Source organism: Spermophilus citellus (assembly GCF_964194105.1).
Source record: "Spermophilus citellus genome assembly, chromosome: 3".
NCBI lineage: Eukaryota > Metazoa > Chordata > Mammalia > Rodentia > Sciuridae > Spermophilus > Spermophilus citellus.
The window spans coordinates 7,381,733-7,393,092 of record NC_138184.1 but is presented as its reverse complement, the minus strand read 5'-3'; positions in this window follow the sequence as shown (position 1 = coordinate 7,393,092).

The window sequence follows — 11,360 nt, the reverse complement described above, 5'->3', positions numbered from 1 at the left end:
ATTTTGGCTTCTGTTGTCTCAGCTGGTTCTTTCTTGAATACCTGGCAGGTTGTTAGTGTCTATGATACTCAGCAATGTCATCCAAGTTGATTTATAGCTGATACAATGTCATTGAATCCACATTAAACTGAAAATGTGTATTACCTATGTGACTGATATTTGATGAAAGTGCAAAATATAGACAAAATGTTAGATAATTATTATTCATATGGAAAGGCTAAACTTCATAGTATTCAAGTGAAATGTTTTTGACATGAATTTATTATTTTGATATTTCTGTAATGTTATATTTTCGTACTCCCCTTATATAAGTATATGCTGCATATCTGGGGTGGAATGACCAACTGTCTTTCTTTTCTGATACCCAACAACTAACACCATTTTAGGCAGAGAAGATATCTATCTATCTTCTATTATATATTTTCCCGACCAGCAGGACACATCAAAGTGGGCTTTTCCCGACCAGCAGGACACATCAAAGTGGGCGGTGAACCTAGGTGGGGAGGAATGAAGGGACAAGAGACTGAAGGATGACAGCAAGACAGGAGTTCTGATCAAGCTGCAAACTTTTATTGTTCACACAGGGGTATTTATATGCTGGGGATGGGGAAGCTCTCTAATCAGCAATTTCTGGATGTGGGTGGCAAAACTGCCAGCTGCAGGATGTCTGATGATCCTGATAACCGCAGGATGTTCCAGGGAGATAGGTAGCTGCAGGATGTCTCCAAGGCAGGATGTCTCCCAGGGGGCTGTTTCTTGTAAATGTCAGGCTATTCTTTGAAGGAGAATTTCCTTCTAGCCCCTGACAATATATCATAATTATATTATCTATTTTAATTATATATATATATATATATATATATATATATATATATATATATATATAAACATGTGTTAAATATTGAATAGGTCATTGCTCTACAAACAGGTTTGCTTTGCTCAGTGGTCTTTCAACACACAGGTGCTCTCCTTTCTGTATCTTCATTCTACTCAGGAATGTCCTCCAGAGTCAGAGACAAGATTGAGCAGCTCCTGTTTGTGTTATCCTTACACAGGGCCCATACCTCCCTTTGTGAACATCTACAACCTTCAAGAATTATAGACATGTCCATGAGCCTAGCAAAACCAAAGTGAGAACAAATTGAAGTGACAGGAGACTCTTAGAACTTGGTCTGAGATACTCTTAAGTGTTTCACATTGTTCTAAGACTACAATGTCCTTTGACAGTTTTGTTGATCATTAGACCCACTATATAACTGAAGACTGAATGGTTAATTAAAAAAATCATAAAACATAAAAACCATAATGACTAAGTAAATGCCATTTAAGGGTAGACTTATTCAAGATCCCAGAGCAAATTTTTGTTATTTATATTTTATCCTAATAAGAATGGATGTTAAAAATGTATCTTTAAAAATTTAGAATTGAAAGAAGTGAATTGAACATACAGCTTAGCTCCTCATTAGTTTTAGGGTCCAAAACTCATGTGGACATACATTTTCTTTGTATTCCCCATTAGTGATGGGAACTCCATGGAGATGGGGATTGCTTGGACCAATTAGTTTAATTAAGAGCTCTGTGTATTTATCTTCCAAGGTCATATCATATTTGATAATCAGCCTGTGCCTGCTGTCCTTCCATTGATGGTTCTTGTCGAGTGAGCTGCATGGCGGTGCCTCCTCCTGGGGTGTCTGCATCAGGAAGGTCCTGAACACATGATCTAGTCCTATGGACACAGTTGATCCTTCCCTGGGCTTTACACTTGGTAGGGTCTCAGGTTCAGACTTCTTGGTTATGACCCTGCAGGGAAGCAGCGTGACTGAGTAAGTGCAGAGGGGGCCTTGGATGTGGGAAGGACCAGAGAAGTAGTGTTACCTCAGCATGAGGACACTCACCACTGAGTATCCAGAAGGGAGGACACCAGCATGCAGCTTCAACCTAGGGGTTGTGGGGTTCAAGCTTTTGTTTCAGGTGGGGAGATGAGAAATCTTTTTCAAACTGTGCTCTCAACCCACACTGGTAATAATTCACACAGAAATATCACCCACAACAGCACAAAATGAGTCCTTTAGACATGTTTTAAGCTCTAGGAAAGGACTATACAGTGATGATAAGGATGATGAAGGGGCTGACAGAAGACTAGATCATGAACTGATGTGCCCAGTTTCCCAGGGTCAGGTGCTGAGCAGCGTGTTTGTTCTTATTTTATGTGCACATCTCATCCCGTCTGATTTTGTTATATGTGTCCACACTATTATTATTATATAGAAAAGGGAAAAATGTGTTTTACTTCTGTAACTTTTACTCCATTGTTAGGTGGGAAAGGGTGCAGCCTGTTGCACTGGGATGTCTGACCATGGACACAGGACATCACAGGAGAACCCTGGCAGCTTGTCCCATCAGCAGGCCAACCTGCCATTTATCTTCCCTGTCACTGCAGAAAGAGTGTTGCTCTTCTACTTGGGATTCCTGGGGATCACAGGGAAGATCCATGGGGGTGCCTACTGCATGCATCATGTAAGAACAGCCACAGGTCACAAGAGAGGTCACAGTAGGGGAGTTTGATAATCATTCATCACAGATCAGGCTCTCAGTCTCCTCCAGAATCTCCTTGGAGCTCACCACATGCTCCTCCATGCTTGTAAAAAGTTCTTTCACACTCAAAGCAAACCTATGGTCAGGTTGTTATTTTATTCATGAAACTGGAAAGGTTTAAAAAAATGTCCCTGAGGTTTGCCAGTGGTTAACACCTCTGTAACTATGCTGAAAACTTCCTGTTGGGTGGGGAAGAATGAAAACATGTAGTGAATAGGTCTCAGAGTCTGCCAGTCCGACTTACTGTCTTGTGAAGTCAGGCAGGTCACTTGTGTCTGTATTCACCATTGTCATCTGGGTTGATTTCTAGTTGAAACCCCTGCAGTGAGTAAGAATTACATAGACCCAGGAGATGCATGTGCACTGTACTGGGGAGAACATCTCCTTCCTTCTAGTCTGACTCCTGGTACCCTGGTTTGCTTGGCACAGGGAGGCAGCCAGAGCAAGCCTGTTGAGCATTGAAACCCGCACCTACCCCATTTTCCTTACCTTAATTGGCCAAAATAAATTTGGATTAATGGGGTTATTGATTCCTGTCTGTATGTTCATTCTTTAAGCCATGCCCTGTGGAAACAATGACAACTTTAAAGTGTCTTTCTGTGTCCCTATCACAGTTACAGGTCCTCCTTATAATTTTGTAATATAAAAATTATAAGTTGTTTGGGATCATGACACAGATCTTCATTAGTTTAAAAAGGAAATGAAGCAGGAACATAAGGGGCACCTACAGCTTGAGCCTTCAACTGAGGCACAGATTAGTTTCCACATCCTTCAATGTTCCAGGATCACCTGAAAATAGCTTTCCTCCCTAACTTTGATAATTCCCTAATCATGGAATTCTTAAAATTAAAATCACAATGACCAAATTTATTACCTTCTTGCCTTGTTTTTGTTGCCCCATGTTTTGGAGATGGGTGTGACTTTCCCTATTTTTATTAAGCAGTGAGCAAGGGAGGTGGAGAGATTCACACACTGTGCACACATTGACAGGTCAGTGTGTGGGACTGAGCTGTGGCCTTTTTGACCCAGCCCAGGGCACCATCTCCTCTACTGGAGCCAAGTGGAAATATTATCCTTTATACAAAACAAAAGTTTTCAGGTGTTATCATGTAGAGAATGTGCCTGGGTACAGCAGTGTTTCAATGTTTTGATGATACATATTAAGACTAAGGTATACATGATGACAGTTATTTTTAATAGTGATATAAATGTAGCTCATTAATGCTATATTTGGACATGCATTTTTTTTGCCATTGAAAATCAAACACCTATACTGTGTAAATATCTTAAATAGACATTCTTATTTGAGTGACATGGAGAGAAGCAGAAGCGTTTTGAAATGGTTGCTATACTAATGACATGTCCAGTTAAGCAATGTCCATTCTTCAGGTGACACTTTGCATCCAATAGAGACTTTGAAGTCTACCAATGTACTTCACAGATGGAATTAAGAGTTCATATTGATTTATACTAGTAGATTTGGGGGGCATAGTTGTGTTGTGTTGCAGACTACAGGTTTTTTAGATGGATTTTAATGAAAAATTGATGAATGTGTAAATGAATACTGACATAGAAAACATTGGCAGAAAATTACACCTTCCCAAATCATAATAATAAGTATGTTTGGGATACAGGTTTGTAGGAGAATGGAATCAGGAAGAAATACTAATACTCAAGTTTCTTAGATAATTGTACAATTTTTATCCAAGGTTATTCCTGAGACAAGTATTATTAAATTCTTATGCTTTGATATTGGTAGAGGGTATTATTGACAATAAGAAGAGGTAATATTTAGGAGCTTGTTCTATGTGCCAGGATATTGTTAGACATTAATGTCCAACTCTAATGTAAGAAAGGAGCCCTGAACTTCACATGCAGATACGTTGATTAAATTGGTGTTGATCTGATGTCATATTATATGGATATACTAAAATATCCACAAGTGGCTATGGTAATGAATGAGACACAACTACTAGATATGCAATTGGAAAGGTAAAACATAATTTCTGAGAGCCATAGCCAAGTCTGAATGATGCATGGCATTTTTGCCAGAGGAGTGGTTGAGAGGTGATGCCAGCAAGCCATTGAGATGATAATGGTTATGTTAAGCTGTGTATTCAATTGCATATTAGACCCCTGCTGTCCTCCTTGCCCTGCTCCTTTGGAGGCCTGCTAATTTGGAGTTCTCCCTCTACTTTGGAGTTCTCCCAGGGATTCCCAGAGAGTTCCCATTGGTTGGGGAAGTGCCTGAGGAGGGATTGCCAGAGGAGGGATTTCTGGTTGGTGTGTGGTGTGTCCCGGGAGAAGGCCACATGGGTGACTTTGGCAGAAAAGCGCACTTGAAGTGCCAGTGAGAGTTGAAATAAAGTAGTTGCTGTTTGAACCTACAAGGCTTTGTGGTGGCTCAGTTATTCATGCCCAGCCAGACTGTGGCATTTGGTGGTCCCTGTGGGGAATGCCTGAAGCTTGGAGGTAAGTGAAATTGCTCACCCCTGAGGGAAGGCGAGACAATGGGTGACCATTTCAAAAATCAATGTGTTCTTGTTTTGATTTGTTTTGTTTTTGTTTCAAGCTGCCTATCCCTAGAACTTTCTCAGGCAAACTGGGAAAAATGGTTGGCTCAAAGTTTGAAGTTGTTCAGCCCTGAGGAAGAGATAGAGATAGACCATGAATATATATTTCAAAAAAAAAAATAGGAAAATTGATACCACGATTTTTTGTTCCGTTTTTGTTTTGTTTTGCTTCGGTTTTGTTTTGAGTTATCTGTTTGAGTTGCATTGTCCTTGTAGCAGAAATATGGGGTCAGAAATTAACAAAAAAATAAACTGAAAGAATGTTAAGTAAATTGTTAGAGGAAGGAGGCACCCCAGTAAAACCAAAAACAGTCAGGGCATATGCTGATACAATACAAAAATGTATCCCATGGCTTTTTAAGGAGGAGTTGTTAAATATATCACAATGGGACCATCATAGTAAAGATTTAAGGGACAGGGAAAAGAAAAACCCAGGAACTCTGCCAGTTGGCACATTGCCATTGTGGATGGTGATACAATATTCTTTGCCTAGTCCAAACCTTTCAGTTCAGATTATGCTAGAAGACATATTAGATCAGGAAAAAGAAGAGGCCTCTCGAGATAGTCAGAAAGGGAAAGAAAGTTTAGAGCAGAAAAAGCCATCAGGGGAAAAGTTACAACAGGAGGCTGCTACTAACACTTTTCTATCACCAGAGGGCATAAGTGTCCAACCAACAGCTCTGCCTATAGAGACAACATGTGCTGAGTGGCCCTCAACCCCTGTAGTTGATAGATGGAATCCTGAGACAGGACCTCAAAGATTAGCATGCCCTGTATTTGAGGTGGCAGGAGGGCAGTGAAATCACCATGTTTTAGATTTCAAAACAGTGAAGAAGCTAAAAGAGGCTGTAACAACGTATGGTCCCCAAGCACCCTTTACTATAAGCTTGGTCGAATCCATTACCAACTTGAACATGACACCAGCAGATCGGACTAGTATGTGTAAAGCTGTGCTAAATGGAGGACAATAACTTTTATGGAAGGTCACCAATGTGGAATTTTGCATGGAGACGCTACGTGAAATGTAGCAGCTGGTTATCCTCAGAGAAATCTAGATATATTGTTAGGAAAAGGACCTTATGAGGGTCAGCTGCAACAAATTGCATATGATCCTGCTATATATTCAAAAATTGCTGCAGATGCACTTAGGGCATGGAAGACTTTACAAGGATATGGAGATTTATGAGGTCAATTATCTAAGGTAATACAAGGAGCTAATGAACATTACGCTGAATGTGTAGATAGGCTTATTCAAACAGCTACCAGAGTTTTGGGGGATACAGAGCAAACAATGCCATTAATTAAACAGCTAGCCTTTGAACAAGCAAACAGATGGTGTAAGGAGGCAATTACACAATGGAAACATGGAACTTTAAACACATATATAAAATTATGTAGAGACATTAATGAACAAGGGCAAGTCCTGGAAGCTTCAGTACAACAGGCTTTAGATACCAGGCCGAAAACATGCTACAATTGTGAACAAACAGGACATTTTAAAAGGAGTTGCCCCATAGGAGGAGGGTTTAACAAAGCTAGGTATCAAAGGAGTAGAATACCAGGTATTTGCCCATGATGCCATAAAGGGAGACATTGGGCTAATGAATGCCATCTTCAAACCCCCATAGAGGGTACTCCATTATCAAAAAATGGACAAGGACCAGGTGCTTACCCATGATATTGTGGAGAAAAGCATTGGGCTCCATTGCCAAAAAACAGACAGGGGGGCCCAATGCTCCGGGGCCCACAACCACAAATATACGGGGCAATGGAGGAACCCACCAAAACCATCAGGGTAGTGCCCAGGACACATTATCCATTAGATCCTTCATCAGACAAACCAGAGGGAGCACAGGGTTGGACATCTGTGCCTCTGCCAGAGCAGTACTAACTCCAGAGATGGGAGTTCAAATCATTCCCACAGGGGTAAAAGGACCTCTTCCCCAAGGAACAGCAAGCTTATTATTGGGACACAGTTCTTCCACTCTAAAAGGACTTATGATAAGTCCTGGGGTAATTGATCTCGATTATAAAGGTGAAATAAAATTTATAGCTAGTTCTCCAAGATGTATATCAGTAATTTCACCAGGAGATAGAATAGCAAAGTTATTAATAATACCCAGGCTACATGATAAATTTTCCGGTTGTACTGTAGAAAGAGGTTTCAGGGGATTAGGCTCCACAGGTATAGATTGGGCTATGCTGTCTTTAAACTTAGATTCTCTCCCAATGCTAAAACTAAATATTCAAGGACATGAATTTATTGGGCTACTGGATAAAAGTGAAGACCTTAGCATGTATCTTGTCAAGAATGGCCAAAACATTGGCTGTTACAACAAGTCACTCAAACACTCTGAGGCCTAGGAGTGGCAACTAATCCACATAGAAGTGCAATGGTATTAGATTGGAAGGATCCTGAAGGATGTGAAGGAACTATACAGCCATATGTATTGGATCATCTTCCTATAAATTTATGGGAATGAGATGTCCTAGATCAATTAGGTTTGACATTAACAAATAACATCAATCCAAATGTGCCCACTATTAGGGCTAGACAAAGTTTTAGGAAAGGAAAAAAAAGATTAGGAGAAGAAGAACAAGGTATAGCAGCACAAATTCAAATAGATCAAGGAATAAATAGACATGCATTGGGTTTTCAGAAGGGGTCACTGATACAATAAAAATTACTTGGAAATCAGAAAGACCAGTATGGTTTCCTCAGTGGCCTCTGACTAAAGAAAAGATACAAGCAGCCCATGACCTGGTCAAACAACAATTAGTGGAGGGACATATACAACCTTCCATATTTCCCCATAATACTCCCATTTTTGCATTAAAAAGAAATCTGGTAAATGGAGATTAATGCAAGATTTAAGAGCCATTAATAATGAGATGGTTATTATGGAACCTGCTCAATCAGGGACTACCCAATTGTGTTCTTTGCCAAAAACCTGGTATTTTTAGCTAGAGATATTAAAGATTGTTTTTTTTTTCAATTCCAATTTATCCTGAGGATAGTCAAAGTTTTGCATTTACTATCCCTGCACTGAATCATGAAGGTCCTGATTAGAGATATAAATGGAAAGTACTTCTTCATGGGATGGCTAACAGCCCAACTATGTGTCAAATTTATGTTAACAAAGCAATCCAGCCACTTACAAATCAAAATCCTGAACTTCAAATATTTCACTATATGGATGATATATTGTTAGCACACAAAGACAAAAACACATTGCTAGAATGTTATGCCACACTTACAAATTTATTTTAAAAATATAATCTAGAGATAGCAGTAGATAAATTACAATTACATTTTCCAGTTAATTATTTAGGAGTTCTATTATCCTCAAACATGGTCCATCTAACAAAAATTCAAATACGAGTAGATCAACTCAAATCACTTAACAACTTTCAAAAGTTATTAGGAGACATAAATTGGATAAGACCTTATCTAGGCATACCAGCAGGAGAGTTGGGACCTTTATTTGACATCCTAAAAGGTCCATCAGATCCAAATTCATCCCAAATGTTAACACCAGAAGCAAGAAAGGCATCAAAAATTATTGAAACATATGTGGAAAATATGCTTTTGGATAGAATTGATATAAGTTTGCTTTTATTATTTATTGTACTATCAACAAATAATATTCCTACAGGAGTATTTTGGTAAGAAGGTCCATTATTGTGGATACATTTATCTTATTCTCCTAACACTATTCTTACTAGGTATCCTGAGTCTGTAGGACAATTGATACTCAAAGGAATAAAAGCAGCAAAGGGAGTGTTTGGAATTTCTCCCAATAAAATTATTACTCCATATACAATGGATCAAATTGATGAGTTAGCTAATGAGTTAAATACTTGGGCAATAATCATGTGCAAATCTAATGTTTCATTTGATAACCACTTGCTATCTAATCCTTCATTGTCTTTTTGGTCTTCGCATCCTGTAGTTTTTCCAAAAATGTCAAGAAAAACACCTATCATGAATGCTCCAAATATATTTACTGATGGGTCAAATAATGGTACAGCAGCAGTAGTTACCCCTGAGCAAACTTTTACATTTTTAGTACCCAAACAATCAGCTCAAAAGGTAGAGCTTAATGTAGTATTACAAGTTTTTGTGATGTTTAAAGATTCTGTATTTAATTTATTTTCTGATAGTCAGTATATAGTTAATGCTATAGTATCCCTTGAAGAAGCTGGTAGGATTTCCCCTTCCTCTACTATTTTCTCTTTTTTTCCACTATACAAAGTCTAACCTGGGACAGGAAAGATCCATTCTTTATAGGACATATCAGGGCACATACACGATTGCCTGGAGCCCTTAGTTTGGGCAATGATTTAGCAGATAAAACTACACATGCCGTACATATTTTCTCTACAATAGAATAAGCTATAAATTTTCATAAAAGGTTCCATGTCAAATGCTAATACTTTACAAAAGCATTTAAAAATAACTAAGGAACAAGCTAGACAAATAATAAAACAATGTCAAAATTGTGTGACCTTTTTACCACAAGGTAATCTTGGAGTCAATCCTAGAGGACTGATACCTAACCATATTTGGCAGATGAATGTCACACACTTGCCAGAATTTGGAAAATTAAAATATTTGCATGTTACAGTTGATACTTCTTCCAGATTTTTGATGGGCTCCCTTCATGCTGGAGAAAAACTAAAGATATTATAGCTCTTTGCTTACAAAATTTTGCCACTGTGGGCATTCCCAAACAGTTTAAAACAGATAATATTCCTGGTTATACTTCTACCTCTTTTAAACAATTTTACTCATCATTCGGCATTACTCATATAACAGGAATCCCATATAATCCACAGGGACAAGGCATAGTTGAAAGAGCTCATCAAACTATAAAAATGTACTTATTAAAGCAAAAAGAGGGAATTGGAAAGGGGTATATATCCCCCAAAGATAAACTTAAAATAACCCTTTTTACTCTAAACTTTTAAAATTTGGATTCATCATGGCTTAGTGCTGCATAAAGGCATATATGTCCAAAAAGTGTACATAAGCCTAAGGTACTTTGCAAGGATATTCTATCAGGACAATGGAAAGGTTCTGACCCAGTTATTGTCTGGATTCAGGGTTCTGTTTGTGTGTTTCCACAGGGAGAACAGCAGCTGATTTGGATTCCAGAGAGACTAACCAATTGATTTCTACAGACGAAAAAGAAGAGTATTTGACTCAAATCCATAACAGCTGATATCCAGAGCACCAGCTTTACTATTCTTTCATCTGCGACAGTGATTCTCCCACACCTGGAGGCTAATGAATAATGAACACCATTAAGGCCTATTTCAAATGTGAAAAACCTTGAGGCTTGCTAGAGGGAATACCTTCAGACTCATATGCAAGTTACAGGAAAAAGGATGGGATATCCAAATAAGAGTCAAACCCAGGTGTAACCCTGATGCTTTTTTTCAGTATCTATTTTGTTATTGCCCTTTCCCACATCATAAAGTTCTATTTTATTTTTTGAGCTCATACAGACCTAGGTTAATGTTTTTCTGATCAGTTTTATTTTTTGACTGTGGAGTTTTTAAACCTTGCAATGGAAATTTCACCTGTGTAAAGCTACAAGGCCTTTACTATTGTCTTATGTGTTATATGTTATGTGTGCACACTTGTGTTTTGTGTTGTACGTCTGTATGTGCGTATGTCCATATATCATATACGAGGAGCACTCATTAAAAAATGGATCCAAATATTTTTTTTTTATTCATGTGATTCAAATGGTTTAATTTAAATTGGGTAAACAGCTGTTGAGGATTGTTTTAATATGTGAACAAAAAAGGAGGTTAACATATCTGTTTGTTTACTTTCACCTTTTCTTTTCATTATATCTAATTCTATTCAGGATACTAAATTGTTTAGAAAATTGCTTTCTTTTAGTGCCTGCTGGAATGTTACATAATTTTTTTACCATATTTGCCAGAATTTCTATCTTCATCCCAGTGTGAGTGAAGACAAAGATAAAACCAAACTACAGCTTCTGCGATAGCTATCACAACAAACTGTATAAATTGATGCATCAATGAATAATAATTCAAGTAGTGCTCAATCAAGGAATCTATTTACTTTGGGAGGAAATGTGCTTATTGATAGATTCCTCTGCTTTGAACTGCTTGCAGAACTTTCCTGGACTATGTATCACTTGTATACATTGTGAA